Here is a 24,087-nt window from a genome sequence, read left to right on the forward strand (position 1 = left end):
CGCTCATGACCTTGGCTGCAGCATGAATCTCAAACTGATGACCATGGTGGTGTGCTCTGCAACCAAAGCTGTTAGAATATGAATGCTGGGATCCATGTATTGATGGGGTTAGAGTGGGGCACGCTCAGGAACAGCCCCAACTCAGCCCAGTTGAGCTAACCTGAAGTGACCTATCAGTTCCCACCCTTGTATGCCCTGGTATTCACATAGAGTGTGCCTATGCTTGAGCTGATTGTGTAATTGCCAGCTCCTTTAGACATGCCCAGGCTAGCTTTGATCAAGCTAGTGCGCTAAAAATAGAAGTCTAGCCATGGCCGCCTGGGTGGCCGGAGGGGTGAGTTGTCCCAAGTACGATCCTGCCCGGGAGCCTAGGTAACTACGTGGGCAGCTTGCCCCTCACTCTGCCACCGCTACGTTATTTCTAGCATGCTAGCTTGATTTGAGGGATTGCGTAGGTCTGTCTACACCTCCAGCTCCAGTGTGGATGTACCCTAAGAACAGGTGGTAGAAGCCTAGTGTGGACAACTAGTGTAAATACCCAACTCTTACAGAGCACATTTCAGCTATAGATCTCAGTGCTTTCCAAAGGAGGCCAGTCTCCACCCCCTCTTTTCTAGTGCAGCTACACACTTTGGGGATCAGCAGTGGGTGTCACTACAGCACCAGCTGCGTCGGGCTCTTCCAAGGTGTGTAGACGCTGCCTTAGGAAAGTGCCAGCAGGCCAGGGATTGCAGGCAGACAGAGAGGGGCCAGGTCCCCCCTTGGCTCTTTGTGGGCTGCGCAGACAGAAGGATCAGCGGTAGGCACTGCACCATCTCCTCTGCTCCCTTGAACCCAAGCTGGGGAGGAGGGGGAGGGAGGAAGAAAGGCTGTATCATGTCTCCGAGGATTAATTAGAACGGGGCCAAGGCCAACATTGCAGTACAGGGATATCCTGAATAGTGGGTAATTTGCTTGGCCCCTTTGTAGATGTTGCAATTTAGTGGGAGAGCAGGGCTGGGCCAATGCTTCCAAACCCTTGTTAATATCAAAGGGAAAAATATGATACATGCTCTCGGGAAGTGCAATGTGCTGTCTCCCTCCCCTTCATCAGAAGAGTGCCCTAGCCCCAGGAAGGGAAGTTCTCCCCACTGTGACAGGGTCAGGCCAGATGGCTACAGGAGAGTAATAGAAGGCAGATATATTAGCCCCAGGTTAAGTAGGTCCCTTTTCCCTCAGTAAGGTAACAGGGAAGGTTCCAGAACAATCAGGAACCTTCTGGAGATAATTAAGACAGACAGGCTGATTTGAACACATGCAGCCAATCAAGAAGCTGCTAGAATCAATTAAGGCAGGCTAATCAGGGCACCTGGGTTTAAAAAGGAGCTCACTTCAGTTTGTGGTGCACATGTAAGGAGCTGAGAGCAAGAGGAGCTAGGAGTGAAAACGCATACTGTTGGAGGACTGAGGTGTACAAGCATTATCAGACACCAGGAGGAAGGTCCTATGGCGAGGATAAAGAAGGTGTTGGGAGGAGGCCATGGGGAAGTAGCCCAGGGAGTTGTAGCTGTCGTACAGCTGTTCTAGGAGGCACTCTAGACAGCTGCATTCCACAGGGCCCTGGGCTGGAACCCGGAGTAGAGGGCGCGCCCGGGTTCCCCCCAAATCCTCCCAACTCCTGGTCAGACACAGGAGGAGATGACCTGGACTGTGGGTTCATGAAAATGGCCAAACTGAGGGCTGTTTTGAAGCTCCAAGGTGAGCAAATCCGCCAATAAGCGCAAGACCCACCAAGGTAGAGGAGGAACTTTGTCACACCACCCAAGGTTCAAATATTTTGTGTTGGAAGGAGTTGGCCAAAGTGACGCCTCACCAAACAAGTGTTTTGCCCCCATGCCCTCTGGGAGCCGTCGCAGAGCATTTGGTAATGGAAATGGAGCTGAACCAGAGCCATTTATTCACCCCGGTGTATAGGAAACCAGGCATTACAGGGAGCAAATTCATTCTGGTGCATTAGAAACCTGTCGTGCCTGTGTGACGTCTTTCATTTCGGTTTGGCCGTAATTACTGGGGGGAGCGGACTCTGTAATGTGGCAAGGGAAGAAAGGGGAAGGAAAAGGCTGGTTTTTTTTTTTTGAAAGAAAATAGAAAATTTAACACATTTAGGGGCAGATTTTAACGGCAGTGGAAGGAGCCAGATCCCTAAATGTTTAAGGTTGGAAGGGGGCTGTTCTGATCATCTAGTTTGACCACCTGTAGAATGCAACCAGAGACCCTCATCCAGTGATTCCTGCATCAAGCCCATAACTTCTGTCTGAGTTGTAGCCCCTCAGGGCTGTTGATTGTCTTAGGGACTGACGGTCTCTGCTAATCCACAGGGCAGGGGTGGCTGTGCAGGTATAATGACCCCCAAGCCTGGCTTGTTAGCGGGGTTTGAACCTTGGCTCTCCAGCCCCACAGTACAGACATCCTCCCTTTTAAGGTAAAGGAATCGCTCCATTAGCTGGTTGCAGCAGTAGGCTGCTCTCCTTCACATGGATCAGCTACTAGAGGGAGCACACAGTGTTCCTTGAGCTTCCCCTGCATGTTCTGTCCGAGCCAACATGCCACATCCTTGACCTGGACCCCATCTCCAATTTTAATGATCACGGTGGCTTCCCCTAGTAAGGAGACTAAAATGGACAGGGCTACGTCATCCGGCAGTGGGTTGAGAAGCATTATGACAAGGTGTGTGTGTGTGAAAGTCGTGTGGGTGCCGGTCTTGACCCTGCCTCAGTGATGCAAAATGAAGAGGGCGCTCAAAGCAGATTTAGGACAGAACAAAGAAAATGAGTGCTTGAAAATGCAGCACAGTTAACATGTGGAACTCACTCATGCAGGATTACGGAACAAAATACTGTTGTTTGGAAAGATCCCAAAAGGGGGTTGGTGTAACAAGTGCCCCCACTGCTCACCATAAGTTGTTAGCGGGATTTGAAGCTGAACCTTCAAGTGGTAGAGGCCTGTGCTTTTGGGGCTGAACGAAAGGAATGGCTTCTTAACCTAGCAGCAACAAATAGGTATTATCTTCTGTGGGCCAGGTACAGGAAGAGTAGGTCTGACCCACTTAGCCAGGGCATCACGCACTGCCGTGTCAGGAGAAGCTCACACGGAGCATCTAAAGTCCAGAGCCCATGGAAGCCTGATGCCCCTGACATGGCTTCTCAGCTAGAATAGAACCTGGTGCCTTCAAGCTCCAGAAATAGCGCTTGAGGCAAAGGAGTAACTCCATCAGCTGGTAGCAGTCAGCTGGTTTATGTATTTACAATAGTAACTGCAGTGACACTGAGCAAGGACAAAGATTAGTGATTCCCAATCCCCATGCTTCAGGGCACAAACTGGCTGACCTGCTAAGTCAGGAAGCCCTTTTCTCCTTGACAATATGGGACCACACGGTTTGCCAGCTGTGTTATTTTTTGGCTTTCCTCTTATGTATTCAGTGTGGGGCTCTGTTTCCACTGTGTTTCCTCTCCTAGCATGGTACTATCTGGCGTTGCTTTGCAATGAGAAGCATGGAGGGCTCCAGCCTGGAGTAACTGTACTCCTGCCTAGGACCTCTGGCATCCTAATAGCCGATGCCAAAATGTGAGGCCAAATTGAATTCTCCCACCAGTCCCCAAGCAGCACTGCAACTCCCAGTCTAATCAACTGCAGCACTTCCTATCTCCCTGTTCTAGCTGTTCCATTTCAGTGGCTTTGGCACGTGTGTGACTCTTATCTTCCCAACAACTGCTTTTACACTCTAAGAGCAGCCAGGTCATGCCTAATAAAATGATCCTATATCCTCAACAGCTCTAGACTCTTTCTGCTTCTGCAAATACTCTGACTTAAAACTGGCACCTCCTGATGGGCAAATACAGTATTGCTCTGCGTCTGTGGGCAAGGCAGGCGGTGTGGCAGCTGCAAGCAGAGAATTGATCTCTTTGCAGAGGGACGTCAAAACCCTCCTGTAGTGTCCTGATACGCTGTGGAGAGGATCCTGGAGCTTTTCCGCTTAGGTGATATTTATCCTCCATACAAAATGTGGTGAAAACTCAAATCAAAGAACAGCAAGGTCACCGGAAGCCCCAACTCTGCTGGCTTCTGCATCAACGCTGCCTGCCCTTCCTTGAGTTGAATTCACAACTCTGGTCTAGGTGGCACCTCCCCACTGTCACTTGAGTGGATGCAGCCCCCTGGGTTTTTCCCTCGGTCCTGTCCCTGTCAAGGTTCCTTCCCCACTCTGAACACTAGGGTACAGATGTGGGGACCTGCATGAAAAACCTCCTAAGCTTATCTTTACCAGCTTAGGTCAAAACTTCCCCGAGGTACAAAATATTCCACCCTTTGTCCTTGGATTGGCCGCTACCACCACCAAACAAATACTGGTTACTGGGAAAGAGCTGTTTGGACACGTCTTTCCCCCCAAAATACTTCCCAAAACCTTGCACCCCACTTCCTGGACAAGGTTTGGTAAAAAGCCTCACCAATTTGCCTAGGTGACTACAGACCCAAACCCTTGGATCTTAAGAACAATGAACAATCCTCCCAACACTTGCACCCCCCTTTCCTGGGAAATGTTGGATAAAAAGCCTCACCAATTTGCATAGGTGACCACAGACCCAAACCCTTGGATCTGAGAACAATGAAAAAGCATTCAGTCTTCTTACAAAAAGACTTTTAATAGAAATAGAAGTAAAGAAATCACCTCTGTAAAATCAGGATGGTAGATACCTTACAGGGTAATTAGATTCAAAACATAGAGAATCCCTCTAGGCAAAACCTTAAGTTACAAAAAAGATACACAGACAGAAATAGTTATTCTATTCAGCACAATTCTTTTCTCAGCCATTTAAAGAAATCATAATCTAACACGTACCTAGCTAGATTACTTACTAAAAGTTCTAAGACTCCATTCCTGGTCTATCCCCGGCAGAAACAGCATATAGACAGACAGAGACCCTTTGTTTCTCTCCCTCCTCCCAGCTTTTGAAAGTATCTTGTCTCCTCATTGGTCATTTTGGTCAGGTGCCAGCGAGGTTACCTTTAGCTTCTTAACCCTTTACAGGTGAGAGGAGCTTTCCCCTGGCCAGGAGGGATTTCAAAGGGATTTACCCTTCCCTTTATATTTATGACAGTCCCTTTCTGGAGAAGTGCTGTAGAATGTGAAATGAGTAGGACCCCAGAAGAGTTCTATAGAAATTACTATTAAAAACCTCTGGGGAATGAGACCTAGAGATTTTTTTTTAAAGTAATATCTAGTGATCTTAGAACATGAGACATCTTAAAGGGCCTGATTTTCGGAGGGTGAGCACTCAACCTCTTCTGAAAAATCCCTTTAAGGAGTCAAGTTGGGCACCCAAAATCCCTAGCCACTTTCAAAAAACACCTTACTCTTGCTCTAAGATTTTTTTAATTAGCAACATCTAGTTCCAGAGCAGGGATAGAATTTTCTACTGCCTTCTACAGGGTGGTTCGAAAACACTAGAGAAAGGGTACTGTATTCTAGCCAATCCCCTAGGACTTTTTTCCAGAAAGGGCAAGACTCTGCTGGCTGTTTAAAGTGACTGACTTGTTTGTTTGTTTTTTTTTAACTCAGAAGTAAGTCATGGTTTCCCTGTTGAGGTTGGCTGGAATAAACTTTTTAGTCGTGCTGGCTGGAAGTGAAGCTAGTCACAAAAGTTGCAGAGAATTGTTTCCACCTGGACTGTGGCCATCTATTTGACACCCCCACGCCTAGTGGACGCCCCCCCTCCCCACCATTCAAATTTGTATACCTTGTAGGAAAATTGTCCATTTCTCAGGGACTTGGCATGCAGTCTTGTTTCCAAGAGCCACTTGGTTATTTTTACTCCCTTTCCAGAAAAGCCAGCCTTGCTTTGTAGTGCTCTAAACTCTTTTTCAAAGGCAAACCTGGAACTCATTAGTACCCCTGCAGAACAGTGCCACAGACGCCTCTGCAAAGTGCTGGTCAGACAGAGGCTGGCAGCAGAGATGTTCAGTGTGTGTGTTCTCATGCTTCTCTTCTAACATCTGTGTTTGTTTTAAGGAGATAAGAGCAGGGAAGCTTAATAATGGGGAGACACTTGAACCCTCCTGGACTGAAGCGATGCAGCGAGGCTGGTAAGCAAAGAGGAACTGCCGCATTTGTTTCATATTGCAGTAGTGCCTAGAGACCCCAAGCAAGATCAGAGCCACGTTGCGCTAGGCGCTGTGCAGATACGTAGTGTGATTCGGCCCCTGTCCTGACACTGCAGACTGTGTGTACAATACTGACAAAGAGTGGGAGATAGGAAATATTATCCCTATTTTACAGATGGCCAGCCAGGAGGCCCAGACAGATTCAGTGACATGCCCAGGGTCACAGGAGAAGAGTTTTGGGTATAATGCACTGCCAATTAGAAACAGGACAAACTCAGCCCCTCTGCCTGCAGCGAGCCACTGAATTGTGGTGGTTCTAGTTAAATGGAACCTGGATTTGGACTGACCTTTAGTTTTGGATGGGCAGAAGGAACCCAGCTGAGCGGTGTGTGTTTTTCTTTTTGTTTTTACAAAGCCAAAACGCTGCTTCCTTGCTCCTTCTCCAGTTTTGGTCACTTTCCCAAAACTTATCTGATTCCAAGTTCAAGATGACTAGAATAATATGATGCAGGCGCACAGGAGGAAGGATTGGCCAGGGGCTAAGTAACTGGATGAGGATTCTGGAGCTGTGGGTTCCATTTCTGGCTCTGCCATAGGCTGTTTGACCTTGGGCAAGTCACTTTATCACTCTGTTCCTCAGTTTCTCTATGTGTAAAATGGGGGAGGTGGGAGGATGAGCATCCCACAGCACTGCCATTGTCAGGTACTATAATAATGAGCTATATGGATGGAGAGGTGTGGGATGGAGAAGGGTCTTGTCCTACGAGTGGTTCCCATGCTAACAGGGTCTGTGCAGAAGGGTAGGCATGAGTTGATGAGAGTTCTCTTCCTCTCTCTGTTCCCTAACCCCCAGATCAGGTGGAAATCAAGTGAGCAACTCTGGCCCAAGTAGCTTACTGCCATTGATGTCTGGGGGAATTAGGCCTCTCTCTACCTTTGTGGATCCCAACAGGAATTTGTTTGCCTATTTCAAGTTTTATTTGTACGTGGTCCCATGGGCACCACGGGACACTATGCAGCCTGTTCCCATGGGGAAGAGCCACCTCTAGGGTGAAAGGCAGCCGCTGTTTAACACACATCTCAGTTGCTACCCTTCACTTTCTGTGAGGAAACTGTCGGGGTGAAATACTAGATTAGCTTCCATCTCCAGTTCTATTCAGCCGTTGTCCCACCCTAGACTCCTCTCCCGAGGTACTTTACAGGTAGGGGAGAGTGGGAGGGGTGAGCCTGAAACTGCAAGTGTTCTCTGACCCCTAAGCTTCAGCCTCATGTCTACTTCCCCTCCCTGGGGACTGGAGGCCAGATTTGCCCTTCCTCCTTCACCCAGTGCCAGAGAGGTATTTTTTGTTTGACATCCTCTGTCAGAGTCCCTGAGCTCCCAGGAGCCAGTCAATAGGCAACAGATCCCAGGCTGAGACCAGGTGGCTTGTTGTTTCATGTTAATTTGCAAGGTGGGGTGTGTGTGTGTGTGTGTGGTTTTCTTCCTTTCCTTGTCAACAACTTTTTGGGACAGTCAATTTAAAAACCCACTGTGACTCTGTGTGTCTTCCTCAACCCACTGTGACTCGTGTTCCCAGGAATCCATGGTGAAGCACAGATCTGTTGTCAGGAGGGGACGGCATGGGCGTACTTGTAGCATTTGCCTCCAGTCTAGCCAAGGAAGGGTGACTGGTGGGAGACCCAGCTTGGGTTAAAGAAGAATGGACCCAGCCTCCAGCCAAACGCCTTTTGAGTTTAAAAGTATTTAACTCCTCTCAATTATTGCTCATTTCTTCAAGCACGTTCTGAATTTTCTGGGTTCGCTTAGGAACAGAAGCGCTGGAATCAAATTACTCCCCTCACCTCCTTCTGCAGCATCCCAAACTCTTGCCTCTCCTCTTCCTTTTCCATCTAGCCTGAAGGCTGCCCTCAAAACCACACCTTGCCCAGGTCTGTCACTTCTTGGGCTTCCCCTTTCTCTTTTGCACGACACTGAAGATCCGGCACAATGTAGCTTTTACTCCTCTCTCTGCTCTTCTCTCCCCTTTCGCTCTGCTTTAGTGCTCACACCATAACACTTGCCCTCCGTATCTTTTTCACGTGGTCCCCTGTGCCAGCCCAACCTCCACAGCTGATTAGCAGCCTCTCCATTCTCTGCCGCTTCAAACAAATCTGCCCCCCAGGGCCCAGAACTTCTCATCCTGTGGTGGTGAGATCATTGCAGGGGGTGGGTCCATATGGAGATCTGACCTAGTGTGGACAACCATGCAAGTCGCCTGTCTATAAGACAGTAGTTTTCAACTTCCTCCATACCAGGAGCCCTGTCCATAACACCTAGCTGGGACCCCCCACCCACCCATTTACCAATATGAGAAGGGCTCTCCAGGCACCTGCTCTCCCCCCCACCCCCGATTGTGAATCCATGCTATCAACTATTGTGCTAGAAGTCTCCTCTCCAGACATTCAGCCTGTCCTCTAGAACTAATGAAGACATTTGCAGAAACTCAGACACAGCTTGCCAAAAACTTGGGAGCAGACTGAAGGGCAGAATTCACCTGGTCACTTACTTGAAGCTGTAATGCTGATGCCCCTGGGTGGGTTGTCAGCGGTGGGGATTGAACCTGGGACCTCAGGATCTTTCTTACTACTTAAGCTAAAAGATCTAGCTCTCCTAGCCACGTTTGTAGCAGGCTCATCAATTTATAGTTGGCCTAGCCACCACTAGAGGGGGAACAGAGCACCACACCAAGTAGACAGAGCGTGTCCTACAAATAATGAGTCAGACGCTAGGCAGGTTATGGATGAGGGAAACTCCACTGTGGTTGATGGAGCGACAACCACTGACACCAGTAGAGACTTTGGCCCAAGATGACCATCCTTGCTGTTGTTGTTTAGTATTGTGATTACAGTGCAGCCTGGAAGCCTCAAGAAAATGCACGGCCCAATTGTTCTGGCCAGACACATAGGAAGAGATCCCCTGCCCTGCAGAGACCAAAGGCTCCATTGACAAGACCAAGGCTGGGAGAGGAAGCAGACTCAGAGAGGGGGAAGTGATGTGCCTAAGGTTGGCCAGCAGGGCAGTGACAGAGCTGTGAGCAGAATTCAGGCTTCCTGACTCCCAGGCCATGCTGAGGCTGCCCACTTTGGACAAACAATTGTCCACCTGTCGGTTGTGCAGGAACTGTTATTTTTGGTGTCTCCTTATTCGTAGGTGGGTGATGATGATCCTTTATGCTGAGGGACTGGGTCCTACAGAATTTGAATGGTGTCCCATCACCAGACTTGCATGGTATGTAGTATCATGACTAGCTGCTGGAAGCTAGGTGACGGGGTTTAAAATGCCAGGGGCCACCAGCACCTGAGTTGTACCAGAGCTGTTACCACATGGTGTTCATGACCGTTGGAATGATTGGGGCTAAAAGGCTAGTTTAGTTTGTCTGACTGTGCATGCAATGGAACCTAAAGCAGACAACTTTTGTACGGACTTAAATTTCTTCCTACCCAAGAAACTCGGGCCAAGTTGGTGGGAAGGATTTCTGAGCTTTGCAAAGCCATCAGAGGAACCTCAGTCCTACTGCGAGTGGGTTCATTTCTAGCTTTGTGTCAGTCTGAGATGGGGCCAGATTCCAACATTCCCAAACCCTGGAAGGGGAAGATTCAAACTCCTGTCTGGATTTTATTTTTTTCCATGTGGCCCTTATATCATAAACTGAACAAAACCCCTAGATCCACATGCTTATTAATTTCACATCAGCGTCTAGTGGTCCCAACAAAGATCAGGGCCCCATGGTGTCAGGTGCTGTACATACATCTAGTCAGGGGCATTGGAACAATTTGTACAGTGGGGGGTGCTGAGAACCATTGAACCAAACTGTAAACCCTGTATGTGATGGAAACCACTTCATGCCAAAGGGTGCGGCAGCACTCCTCGTTCCAGCACCCTGCACCTCGTGAGAGAGTCCCTGCCCCAAGGAATTTACAAATCTAAAGAGAACACACACAAGCTTTGGAAAAGTCCAAAACTTGGAGCTCGGTTTTTCAGATGGAACCCGTCTCTATTCAAACCTTTGTCAAATGAATGGTTCTTATGGGAAACTAGCTGGAATAAGTCAGGTTTGAGGGTGGGCTTTTTGCTTTGGGGACTTGCGTTTGTTCACCCCTGAAATCCAGAGAAAATTTCAACCCCCCCATAAGCCCAAAGAGAATGAAATCTGAGCATGCCAACCAAGTGGAGAGGGTTCAGGAAAGAGTTATGGGAATTATTCATGGGCTAGAAAACAAGCCTTTAGTGTGAGACTAAAGAGACTCTGTTTAGTTCGTTTATCTAACAGTAGGTTAAGGGGTGACTTGGTCAGTCAGTAAGTACCTATGCTGGGAAGAGACTTCTGCTGGTAGATGATTTGTTTTTTTTTGGATCTAGTGGAAAAAGACACAACAAGCCCCAATGGCTGGAAGCTAAAGCTAGACAAATTCAGACTAGAAATACGGTGCATAGTGGAGAGGTAATTAAACTCTGGAACAACTTATAGACTCATAGAATATCAGGGTTGGAAGGGACCTCAGGAGGTCATCTAGTCCAACCCCCTGCTCACAGCAGGACCAATCCCCAATTAAACCATCCCAGCCAGGGCTTTGTCAAGCCTGACCTTAAAAACTTCTAAGGAAGGAGATTCCACCACCTCCTTAGGTAATGCATTCCAGTGTTTCACCACCCTCCTAGTGAAAAAGCTTTTCCTAATATCCAACCTAAATCTCCCCCACTGCAACTTGAGACCATTACTCCTCGTTCTGTCATCTGCTACCACTGAGAACAGTCTAGAGCCATCCTCTTTGGAACCCCCTTTCAGGTAGTTGAAAGCAGCTATCAAATCCCCCCTCATTCTTCTCTTCCACAGACTAAACATCCCCAGTTCCCTCAGCCTCTCCTCATAAGTCATGTGTTTCAGTCCCCTAATCATTTTTGTGGCCCTCCGCTGAACTCTTTCCAATTTTTCCACATCCTTCTTGTAGTGTGGGGCCCAAAACTGGACACAGTACTCCAGATGAGGCCTCACCAGTGTCGAATAGAGGGGAACGATCACGTCCCTCGATCTGCTGGCAATGCCCTTACTTATACATCCCAAAAAGCCATTGGCCTTCTTGGCAACAAGGGCACACTGTTGACTCATATGCAACTTCTCGTCCACTGTAACCCCTAGGTCCTTTTCTGCAGAACTGCTGCCGAGCCATTTGGTCCCTAGTCTGTAGCGGTGCATTGGATTCTTCTGTCCTAAGTGCAGGACTCTGCACTTGTCCTTGTTGAACCTTATCAGATTTCTTTTGGCCCAATCCTCCAATTTGTCTAGGTCCCTCTGTATCCTATCCCTACCCTCCAGCGTATCTATCTCTCCTCCCAGTTTAGTGTCATTTGCAAACTTGCTGAGGGTGCAATCCACACCATCCTCCAGATCGTTTATGAAGATATTGAACAAACCGGCCCCAGGACCAACCCTTGGGGCACTCCACTTGATACCGGCTGCCAACTAAACATGGAGCCATTGATCACTACCCGTTGAGCCTGACAATCTAGCCAGCTTTCTATCCACCTTATAGTCCATTCATCCAGCCCATACTTCTTTAACTTGCTGGCAAGAATACTGTGGGAGACAGTGTCAAAAGCTTTGCAAAAGTCAAGGAACAACATATCCACTGCTTTCCCTTCATCCACAGAACCAGTTATCTTGTCATAGAAGGCAATTAGATTAGTCAGACATGACTTGCCCTTGGTGAATCCATGCTGACTGTTCCTGATCACTTTCCTCTCCTCTAAGTGCTTCAGAATTGATTCCTTGAGGACCTGCTCCATGATTTTTCCAGGGACTGAGGTGAGGCTGACTGGCCAGTAGTTCCCAGGATCCTCCTTCTTCCCTTTTTTAAAGATGGGCACTACATTAGCCTTTTTCCAGTCGTCCGGGACTTCCCCTGATTGCCATGAGTTTTCAAAGATAATGGCCAATGGCTCTGCAATCACATCCGCCAACTCCTTTAGCACTCTCAGATGCAACGCATCCGGCCCCATGGACTTGTGCACTTCCAGCTTTTCTAAATAGTCCCGAACCACTTCTTTCTCCACAGAGGACTTACCTAGGGATATGGTGAATTCTCTGTCACTCGAAGTCTTTAAATGAAGGCTGGCTTGCTTTCTAAATGCTCTGCTCTAGCTCAAGCAGAAGTTATGGGCTTGATGCAGGAATTACTGGGGTAAATTCTCTGGCCTGTTCTAGGCAGGAGGTCAGATTAGAGTTAGATGATGATAAAAGTCCCTTCTGGGCTTAAAGTCCTGTGACTTGATAAGCCTGAAGCAAAGGAACCGGCTGCAGTTCTGGGACATTTCATCCCCCACCCCCGAAATGTACCTTGTACTGATGTGATTTTTTTTTTTCCACCCTCACCAGTGGAACAGCTACTTAACACAACCACGCAGGAATGATGGGGGGGAATGGATGTGATTGTGTTGGAAAGCGGCTGTTTTGTAGCACATTAAACTCCTGACTGTGCTGGCTGGCAAATGGATGTGGCCTTTCGGCCTGTCCTGCAGATCCTCCAGGATTCTGTGATGACAGTGCTGCTGCTGAGCACTCCTGAGAGGGGAAGCCGGATAGTCCTAATCCTCCGCTGTGGAGTGGAGGGCTTTTCCCGTTCTTGCTGCTGGCGTCCCTTAATGTGCCTCTTGCTCATTAATCGGGTGTCGGCTCCGCCACTGATGAGCTGTGGCCTCTCTTGGTAAAATACCGTCAGTATCCTAAAATTGTGGAACCATAGGGTTACAAGGGACTGCAAGGGTCACTTAGTCCAGTGGCTTTCAAACTATATTTAGGCTGCGTACCCCTTTCCAAAGGTCGTCTACTGCGTCCCCCCCATCTGAAATAGGGTCATAACGTACCTGTCATTACATTGCCAAGTCTTACTGGATAAAGTGCCTTGTCCATCACTACAGGATTTTTCTTGCGTACCCCCTGAAGAGCACTTGCGTACCCCTAAGGGTAAGTATACCCCAGCCTGTAGACAGTCTAAACCCCTACCAAGACTCAGGATTTGTTGTCTAACCCAGCGTTTCCCAAACTGTGTTCCGCGGAATACTGGTGTTCTGCACAATGCGACTAGGTGTTCCGTGAAAGAATCATAATTAAAAAAAAAAAAAAAAGGGCCTTGCACTTGATTTTTGTACTACTTTATACGTGCTTTCCAGTTAGTAATTGTTAGTTCAAGTTATTTTAAATTTGTATTTTTGCTTTGTTTTATAAAATATATATTTGAGCATAAATAACACAATTTTTTTTTATTTTAAAACCAAATGACTACAAAATAATATTAGAGTGTTCTGTAAATATATACCAGGTGTTCCGTGGCCAGAAGAGTTTGGGAAACGCTGGTCTGACCCATCCAAGATAGATTGCTACCCAGCCTCCTTTTGAAAAGTGGGTGAGAAGACGCACAGAATCCGTTCCCTTGTTTCTTGTCAACAGGTGGGTTTTCTCTCCTCTTAGCAAACTGTGACAACTGCAGAGAGCTGTGAATCCGATAGCTGACATGAGGTTACACTAACGTACAATGCCTGCTTGGCTCTGTCTGTGTGGTTCCCTGATGGGATCAATGTTTCCTTCTGACTTGTTTTTTTTAAGCTGGTTTATTCATTTGTGGGTTTACTTGCTAGCTTTGAGGTCAGGAATTCTTGCTACTGATGCATGGAGAGCAGCTTGCGGCAGGGCTGTTGGGAGCAGGATGGACGTGAGCCCCCTACGCTGTTCCCTGCTTGCTGTGAGCTCTCCTGCCCTGGTCTCTACACTCTGACTCCTGCATGGAGAGGCTGGGTTTATGTCTACGCAGCCTGTCACAGCGAGCCTCCAAGCCTGGGCTGACAGACTTGGGCTCACGCTAAAGATAGCTGTGTAGATCAGTGCCGGTACTAGCTCGGGGGGGCCATAAGCCGGAATATTTTGAGGGGCCCACCACACAACACATGTTAATAATTAACAGGGGGCTCCCTTGAGCTGCTCAGGGCCCTAAGCAATTGCTTAGTCTGCTTATGCCTCGCATCTGGTGTAGACATTGTGGCTTGGGCTTTGAAAGCTAGGAAGGGAGGTGGCCATCGGACCCCGAGCTGCCAGTTAAAAGCACTTTCTACACAGCTATCTGTAACACCGTAGCGTGAGCCCGAGGCTGTTGGCCCAGGCTCAGTGGCTTGTTGCCACATCCTAACACTGACTCTAGCTGTACCATGGGTGCAGCCAAGTTGTAAGGTTGACCCCCAAAGCCAGTGCTTTGAGGCAATCAGAGCGCCTCCTGCTGGAACAGCATCATGGGACATTCCCATGCAACCAGCTCTCTCGCCCAGTTCTGTGGAGCCCTCCCTCCGCTGCTGTGTCTACGAGCCAGGGCGGTGAGCCCCCTGCTCACATTCCCAGACTCACACAAGCTCTCACTGCGCTAGCGTGAGGATAAATAGCCGCGTTGCTGGGCAGTGTTTTTCTCAGGGCGTTTCTAATTCTTTGCTCTCATGTGGACAACCTGAAACGTCTTCTCCTTCCTCTACCTGTATGGACCACGACTTCAGCATTCTTCCCCACTTGCTGCGCTAACAACTTTTTCCCCTGATGATGGCTCCTCTTCAAAATGGACTTGAAATAATGCATCCTGTGGGCCAGGGTGTGTTTGCTTTTTGCCGCCATCACCTGAGATAAGACAGGTTGGGCCTAGGGCGGGGAAACTCTGAGGAAAGGTGAGGTGCTCCAGGAAGTAGCGCCGGTAATTCGGGAAGGGGTCGTCTCCCCACGCTGCGCTGGACCTACAATGGTGCCCACACCAATGCATTGCCAGGTGCGCCGTCTTTCAGAGGAGATTTCACTCAAGGGACTGACCTTTGCGTAAGTGACCCGGCAGTTCTCTTTTCAAACACATCTCAAGTTTGGTAATTTTATATTCTGCTTCTCTAAATTTCTGACTGCAGTTCACCCTGGAACAGGAATTATTACCAATTATTTGATCTCTCAAGGTCCCGTCTAGCCCTGCCTTTCTAGGAGTTCAGTGATTATTTATCTGTATTACCATACCCCATTGTGCCAGGTGCTGTACAAACAGAACAATCAACCATCCCTGCTCGAAAGAGCTGACGGAATCTTCACTTCCTAGCCTAAACTGGAGTGCGGTGGTGAACAGCTGCTGCCTTCCACCCCAGAGGTGGCTGCCTTCCAACAGTGGGTGCAGTGAGGCCTGGGATACAGCGAGTAAGGCACTTGATGATAAAGGTGCTAATGAATTATAAGGAGAGCATCACTCACCTCCTGGTTGTCCTAACAGCCATTGTCCCAGGGTTACAGAGTTCCCTGTTTTCCCAGAAAGCACCAAGCTCCTCCCTCTGCATACCTATGTCATGGAATCCGGTGGGATTCTCATCTAGCAAATTGTCCATTAAACAGCTGCTTTATTTCCTGTTGCCAGCCTCTCCTGCGCTTTAATTAGTGTCAGGTTCCTGTGACAGACCATTGCACTCCCCTGTGGCTCAGAGAGGTGACCTTGCAGCACACACTGCCCTGTAGTCTAAGAACTCTGATCCCTCTCTCTGACCAACGGACCCCACCCCTTGGAAATTAGCACTTGGTCTTTGAGTTCCTCCTGCTCATTGAGGACCCAGGTCTGCCCCTGCTAAGCTCTGGGGACCAGGTTCTGGTCTCACTTGCACCGATGTGAATCTGGACTTTGTCGGAGCTGCTCTGGATTTAAATGAGCGTATTAATAATAAACATTTATATTTAGGTGAGGGGCCCGCACTCTGTTCCTGAGCCCTTTTCCAGGATACAGATACTATTTCCAGACATGTTGCATGGCCTGACTATGCTTCTGCTGATGGCTGACACAAGGTGAGATGAGTTGGAGGTGCGGGGGGGGGGGGGAGATCTCCATCCAGGTCTCGGAAGGAACGACTGAGTAGGCCCTGGGGAGTGAAACCTCCTTGAGGGCTGAGACACATGAGCAGGGGAAGCTCATTCTTCTGCCTACACTGTAAGAGAATAAACATGACTCTGTGCTCCAAGGCTGTCAAGCTGGCCTGAATTCACACTGGACCAGCTTGAAGAAATTACAGGACAAGCCTGTGGGAGGGAGCAGCTGCCCCCAGCTCCGGGGCTGCGGGGCTCAAACTGAGCCTACTCTGGGCGCTTATGACACTGCATCTTACACCAGGTAGCATAGACAGGCCATGAGTCCTGCAGCCCTGCATGTCCTGTTGTCCGCAGCCAGTGCCTAGAATATGCTAGGGGAACCCTGTGCAGGTGTGTAGACAATGATGGCCTGGAATGGGTCAATGGAGTAACTGTCTCATTCAGGACACCTTGGTTAAAAGCATTAGCTTGACTGGCAGGGGTGTGGCTTCAAGAGTGGGGTCGGGGAAGAGAGAGGGGCTCCTGGAACAGAATTTGCCCCCCCCCTCCCCCGAAGGTCGCAGCCGAGGTGACATGGAGATCTTTGTTTGCTGACAGGGCTCTGGACTGTTCCCTCTGGCTCTGGGAGCTTGTCCCTCACCTTCCGGACACAAATCTTCCTTGAGGGCTCAAAGTCTGCCCTTGTGCCTGGCTGCTTTGAGGTATTTATGGGAGGGAAGGAAGGAATGAATGACTGGAGGAGAAGGCAAGGCAGTGGATGGGAGCTGGTTGGAGGGGGCGGGGGGGAAGGAACAAGAGTGGATGATTCCCACTGGGGATTCTTTTCAAAATAAGCCACAACTTGTCTGTCCTGAAAAATTCAGCAGCAGCTGAGCTGCAGCCGGGGCTGAGCTGACCCTGTGCCATCTCTGTACAATGGGTTCATATGGCATTAAAGCCAAGCGACCAGCAGCTGCATGAGGCCATGAGGTTGCCCGCACCTCCAGTCTGGCTGCAGCGTGGGCAGGAGCTAACAGAATATCCTGTCATTCCTTCGCTACCGTCAGAGCACGTCACCCACCTCTGGGATGTGGTGTGGCAGCCAGCTGGAGCGTCGCTTGTGTCACATCGGCTCTTTCGCATCCCCACTGTGTAGGAAAGAGCTTGGAGTGTTAAAGATCTCGGCCCTGCTCACCGTCTACATGGAATAATGTTATACTGCAATAGATTTAGGGTTGGAAAGAATTGATTTTTATCGACAATTTGTGGTGTGAATGGTTACAAAGCTTTAACTTTTGGAATCTCAACATCTACTGTCATTAAATTATTGTCGGATGCCCCCAAACTTCCCCCAAACCATGAAAGTTTAAATGGCTAAAAATAGAAAAAAATGCTTAAATAAATATTGATATTATCGGTCAAATTTATTTAAAAAAAAATCAAATTCTACTGAACCTAGATATATTGTTTGGCCAGTAGGTGTCCTCACGTGCAGTGTAGAATACCAGTAGGTGTCCTCATGTGCAGTGTAGAATACCAGGCAGGGTTTACTCCCTGGTGAGCCAGGGAGACAATGCAGGGATTTGAGCTGCGTGTAAACCTGTAGTATTTAATAAGTGCTTCCTGGTTTAAGAAGGACTGGGATACTCTGTTACATGATGCTACCTATCTCAGAAGGCTGCAGGCCTGAGTCAGTGCTGCTGTATTTCATACCTGAGGCTTAAGAGCGCCAAGCCCCCTGTTTCACTGTGGTGTTAGGGTTGAATTAAGTTTTTTGGGTGTAACTGACCCCTTTGTAGTCAAGATAATTGTAAAGAAGTGGCTGAAGCAGCAGCATGCAAAGCACAGGCACGTGAAAAAACGGAACCACGTGGTCCAAACGGTTTCAAATATACATTCTTTGACTGCATCAGAGGTACCAGACTTGATGATCAATTTCTCCTCCCAGGTGGAGCAGTCTACAAACCCCTGACATTTGGCAAGCTGCTCCGCTCTAAGGGGGTCACAGAAGCATTGGTGTGGCAATGCAGAGAGAGCAGTTGACAGCTGACTAGGGTGACCAGATGTCCCGATTTTATAGGGACAGTCCCAATTTTTGGGTCTTTTTCTTATAGAGGCTCCTATTACCCGCCCACCCACTGTCCCGATTTTTCACATTTGCTGTCTGGTCACCCTACAGCTGACCCCTCTCACAGCTGCACTGCACAGCGTGGGGCAAGGAAAGCAGCAGTCTCTGGGTGTGGCCCCAGTTCTCAGCCACCATAATTCTGTGCCCTGCCACATGTTCTCCCAGCGAATTCCCAAAGGGGTCTAGCTCCTCACACAGGCTGAGCCAGCTGCAGATCCAGTCTCCGTTAACCACTTGGGATCCTTCCCGTTCACTGACTGACTGGTTTTACCCCAGTTTCAGCCCATGAGATGGGAATGATCACGAAGCTCTGATCGTGTGCTCAGCCTTGTGTGAGAGGCGGAGACAGTCCCTGAGCCAGAGAGTTTATGCTTGAAGCAAGCCAGATGCCAGGCAGACAGAATAAGCTGCGAAGCCCAGAGGTGAACCCTAGCTGGTTAGGAGAGGGTTGACCTCCCCAAGCTACACTGATGTAAAAACTACTTGTGCCTAGGAGTGTGAACTCAATGCAAATCCACACCTAGCCACTATTTCAGTGCTGGGAGGCGAGGCATAGGCCAAGGGAGGGGGGAAATAAGCTAGTGGTGATTGGTGCTGCAGGTCAGGATGAAAGTGAGTTAATTAGAGCTAAAACAACGAGGAGTCCTTGTGGCATTTTAGAGACTTAACAGATTTGTTTGGGCATAAGTTTTCATGAGCTAAAACTCACCTCATTAGAGCTATTGCAGGAGGCTAGGACAGGCAGAACAGAAGAAAATGCCAGCCAGAGTCAGGGTGCACGGGCAGAACTGGAATCAAGCTACCCAAGGGAAGTGGTGGATTCTCTGTTTCTTGATGTCTTCTCAAGTGTGGATAGCTTTCGGGAAGAGACGCAGGTTACTGGGCTCACTACAGAGGTAACTGGGTGAAATTCTCTGTCTTGCATTAGACAGGAGGACAGACTAGAAGATCAAATCATCCCTTTTGGCCTTCACATCTTAAACTGCAGGGGGTGGAGAATGGTTTAAATGTGTTCTTGTCACAAGCATCAAACACCTACATTAAAAAAAAAAGGAAGCGAGTAGCCTGGAGGAATAAAGACTGGGTTGACGTTGGAAGGAAAGGGCGAGGGGGGGGGAAGCTCTTTAAGAAAGGAGTGGGAACAAGACTGGGAAGAACAAAGGGACAAACAATGTTGTTTAAAATGAATGTGGCTGGTGAATCAGACTTCATTGTTTTGGGAGCTGGAGTGACACTTCTATGGGAAGTCGCTGGGTGCAGTGAGAAGGATGAGTGTGGGAGGGGCATGGGGGGTGAAGTCAAACCTGTTTTAATTGCGGAAAGGGAAATGTTCTGTTTGCTGTGGGTCTGTGCCATCAATTCAAGGGCTGGGGGGCCGATGATGGTATTTTGGAGGGAGGGGAAAGAAGATGATAAACAGCAAAGAGGATGAAATTCACCCTGATGCAAAGGCAATAGTACAAGCCCTGGGCACCACTTAAGTGTCGCCAAGGCCTTAAGGGAGAGCTAGATCTTGTGGGAGTTGAGTGATAGCTAGGCTCTGCACAGGGGTAAATTTCACACCATGGAAGAAATGGCCAGAGAATTAATGGGTGGAAATTGCACTCACTCCCCCACAAGCAAAATCACACCCCCATACCCTCCCCCTGCTCCAAATGCATCCCTCAACCCCTCAGGAGATTCAATTTCTTTACTGCAAATGCCATCATCCAATCAGTCCCTCCCCATCTGAAGAATCTCCGGCTGATTTCGAGTGACTCTAGGATGGTCAGTTTCTAACTTTGCATTGTCTCGGTGGATGGGGGCCAGGTTCCAACCTTCCCAAGCCTCGGAGTGGGTGGACATCCCAGCCCAAATTTTAATTTTTCACCTGGCCCTCCCCTCTAATAGAGGGAACCAACCGCCCCTGATTCAAATGCTTCTTAGCTCTTCATGGGAGCCTCTAGGGCTCATCCACCCACGCAACCATTTCCAACCCCCTGCAAGGCAGCAGAGTTGTTAAACTTTGGCTGGCAGGAGTTTTCCGGGGAACACATTACACGATCGAGTGATCAAATATTCCCAGCAAAAGCCATCCATTGAGGAATGGGGGAGGGGGGAATAAATTAGGTTTATTAGCTGCAGCAGGCAATGACATAAGCAGCAAATCATTAAGCATGGTAATTACCCTCTATATTATACTCCCTCTAGGATGACATGAAACAATTATGATTATGCACACAATTAGATTATTTTCATTTTCGGGTTGAGGCTGTTTCCAGTGGCGCACTGTGTGTGTGTGTTTCCCCTCCCCCCACCCCAATTTTTATACTGCGTTTAGTTTTCCATTATTTCATGATATCTCAGTAGTAGTAGGAGTGCTGATATGCCATCTGATATCCCACGTTATGGCGTATTATGCACTATTAATAGCACTCAATAATTGCCCCGTTCTGTTCGTTCCCTCTGAAGCATCTGGCACCAGCCACAGGATACTGGGCTAGATGGACCGTTGGTCTGACCCCGTCTTATGTTCTTATGACCTGTCCTAAAATAGTCTAAAAATAGAATAAACGGGGGCGGGGGGGAGAATGGAAAATGACACTTCATCCTAAAATGCAATTTTGAAAGGTCTCTGAAATGAAACTTTCCAAAATGACACACCTTTTCCTGCTTTTGACATTTTTTTTTTTTTTTTGCCGCCAGGAATGTTGAAATCGATTAGTTTTGCAAAAAAATAAATTTTGAGTTTTGTTGAAATGGCATTTCTGATGGAAAATGATTTAGCCAAAATTGTTCTGGCCATCTCTCTTTATCAGGCCCTATGGCTCTATGCAGCAAACAGTCCACCACCCAACTCTTCCTAATTGATGTGGGGGCGGATCACGGCTCATATTTATATTTTTGCCCTTTTTCTTGCCTGTTGCTTTGTCCCCACCGCATTGCCTCTGAGTCCTCACAGTTATGACCTTTGTACATGTGGCTGCTTCTCTAGGCAGAGTTAATGGCTGTTTTCAGAGAGAATAAAAGTTCATTTTTCAATCAGAGAGAGAGAGAGAGACGAGCCAGACTTGATTCTAAATAATTGCACAGAGCACTGTCATAGAATCATAGAATATCAGGGTTGGAAGGGACCCCTGAAGGTCATCTAGTCCAACCCCCTGCTCGAAGCAGGACCAATTCCCAGTTAAATCATCCCAGCCAGGGCTTTGTCAAGCCTGACCTTAAAAACCTCTAAGGAAGGAGATTCTACCACCTCCCTAGGTAACGCATTCCAGTGTTTCACCACCCTCTTAGTGAAAAAGTTTTTCCTAATATCCAATCTAAACCTCCCCCACTGCAGCTTGAGACCATTACTCCTCGTTCTGTCATCTGATACCATTGAAAACAGTCTAGAGCCATCCTCTTTGGAACCCCCTTTCAGGTAGTTGAAAGCAGCTATCAAATCCCCCCTCATTCTTCTCTTCTGCAGGCTAAACAATCCCAGCTCCCTCAGCCTCTCCTCATAAGTCATGTGTTCCAGACCCCTAATCATTTTTGTTGCCCTTTGCTGGACTCTCTCCAATTTATCCACATCCTTCTTGTAGTGTGGGGCCCAAAACTGGACACAGTTCTCCAGATGAGACCTCACCAATGTCGAATAGAGGGGAACGATCACGTCCCTCGATCTGCTCGCTATGCCCCTACTTATACATCCCAAAATGCCATTGGCCTTCTTGGCAACAAGGGCACACTGCTGACTCATATCCAGCTTCTCGTCCACTGTCACCCCTAGGTCCTTTTCCGCAGAACTGCTGCCTAGCCAGTCGGTCCCTAGTCTGTAGCTGTGCATTGGGTTCTTCCGTCCTAAGTGCAGGACCCTGCACTTATCCTTATTGAACCTCATCAGATTTCTTTTGGCCCAATCCTCCAATTTGTCTAGGTCCTTCTGTATCCTATCCCTCCCCTCCAGCGTATCTACCACTCCTCCCAGTTTAGTATCATCCGCAAATTTGCTGAGAGTGCAATCCACACCATCCTCCAGATCATTTATGAAGATATTGAACAAAACCGGCCCCAGGACCGACCCTTGGGGCACTCCACTTGATACCGGCTGCCAACTAGACATGGAGCCATTGATCACTACCCGTTGAGCCCGACAATCTAGCCAGCTTTCTACCCACCTTATAGTGCATTCATCCAGCCCATACTTCCTTAACTTGCTGACAAGAATACTGTGGGAGACCGTGTCAAAAGCTTTGCTAAAGTCAAGAAACAATACATCCACTGCTTTCCCTTCATCCACAGAACCAGTAATCTCATCATAAAAGGCGATTAGATTAGTCAGGCATGACCTTCCCTTGGTGAATCCATGCTGGATTCGGCCTAGTATATTCTCCATTTCTCTGACATGAGGTCACACTGTGACCGAAAGAGTCCAGCTAAATGATGATTTTTCCCTCTGATGTAATGCAGCTTAAGGTGAGGTCAGCGTTCATTGTGGCAGCTCTTTTGTTTAGGGACTCGGGTGCTCATGGGTTCAGTTCTCTCCAAAGGGCAGGCATTGTTTGCAGACACCCCTTCCCTGGGGACTGCACTTTGATGCAGTGGGAAGGCTTGTGTGTACCAATGCCAGCGGGAGTTTAACTCCTCTGGCTCTATCAATTCAGAGAGTAGGGTAGACACAAGCAGTACAGTGGCCTTCCAGCTTGGGAGTAGAACAATAGGCCAACTCCTGTCGTAAGCTAGAGAAACACAGCAAGGTGGGCATTCCAGCAAACAGCATGATAAACAGAGATGGCAGAGCCACATTCATGCCCTGAACCGCGTCTGACAGCGTAGGAAGCTTGCAGCTGGCTTGCACATCACCGCCAGATCTGTCATCTCTTGGCTGAGATGTTAAACGAAATTGGCCAGATGCCCTGCTGGGATAAAGTGCCGTAGCTCCACGTTCCATTTTACCCGTGCTGAGGTTATTCTGTCTCGGGCGACTGTCCGACTCTGTTGATGAGCTGAGGCTACAGAGTCAGAGACTAGTATTCCTGGCCAGATAGTCCCCGCTCTCGGTAAATCAGTTTCCAAGGATCTAAAGCATAGTATAAGCGGTTGCTGTGTGCAATGTACTTTAACCCTGACCTGGAAGGACTGTCTCTTGGGAGCAGAGAGAGGCTGCTGTTTTGGATGTGTGCTGTTGTAATGTAGCTGTCGGATCGCTGGGAACTGGACTGAGACCATCCGTGGGTTCTGCTGTACAACCATGGCCCTCGCGACCCGATCCAGCACATCACTGAAGCTCACTAGGGCAGACGGGATGAACTGGTGCTGCCCCACTGAAGTCAATGGGGCTACTCACATGCTTCAAGCTCAGCAGGTGCCTAAGTGCTTTGCTGGATTGGGGCCAGAGTGCTCGTTGCTGGTGTGCCAAGCTCTAGATCAGAAGGGGGAAGCAGTCTGTGGAAAAGGAAGATGTAGGTGTTGACCCAAGCAGCTATAGTCAAAGTTCTGGGCCCTGATGACGTTCTAGCTGGAAGCTAGAAATTGATGGAGGTGGTATTTTCTTTGATGCCATCTTGTTGGTTTACAAGAGATGTACAAAGTCCTGCTTCCCCGAATGCAGGGAGGAACCAGAAACAAAGGGAGTAGTTTCTTAACTTAGAGCCCCAAGCCTCTTTAGCCAACAGCCAAACCCAAAAGCACACTCCCTAGCTTTTCCAGGGCCGTGTGCCACACCCGTAGGCTACTGCCTGGCTTTCTTACTTTGTGCCTCTGCCTCTCTCTCTCCGCTGCACGTGTTCTCACGCCGTTTCTGTTTGTTCTGCCTTCCCAATCCCACACGCACACAAACAAACAACGCTCAGACTGGGCCACCAGAACGCTTCACTCCCTGCAGGATGGGAGGGGTTTTCCCATCGCTGTAGTTAATCCACCTCCCCGAGAGGCAGTAGCTAGGCTGACCGAAGAATTCTGTCTTCTCTCTATGCTGGGGTT

The sequence above is a fragment of the Caretta caretta genome, chromosome 19 (assembly GCF_965140235.1).
Source record: "Caretta caretta isolate rCarCar2 chromosome 19, rCarCar1.hap1, whole genome shotgun sequence".
NCBI classification, from domain to species: Eukaryota; Metazoa; Chordata; order Testudines; family Cheloniidae; genus Caretta; species Caretta caretta.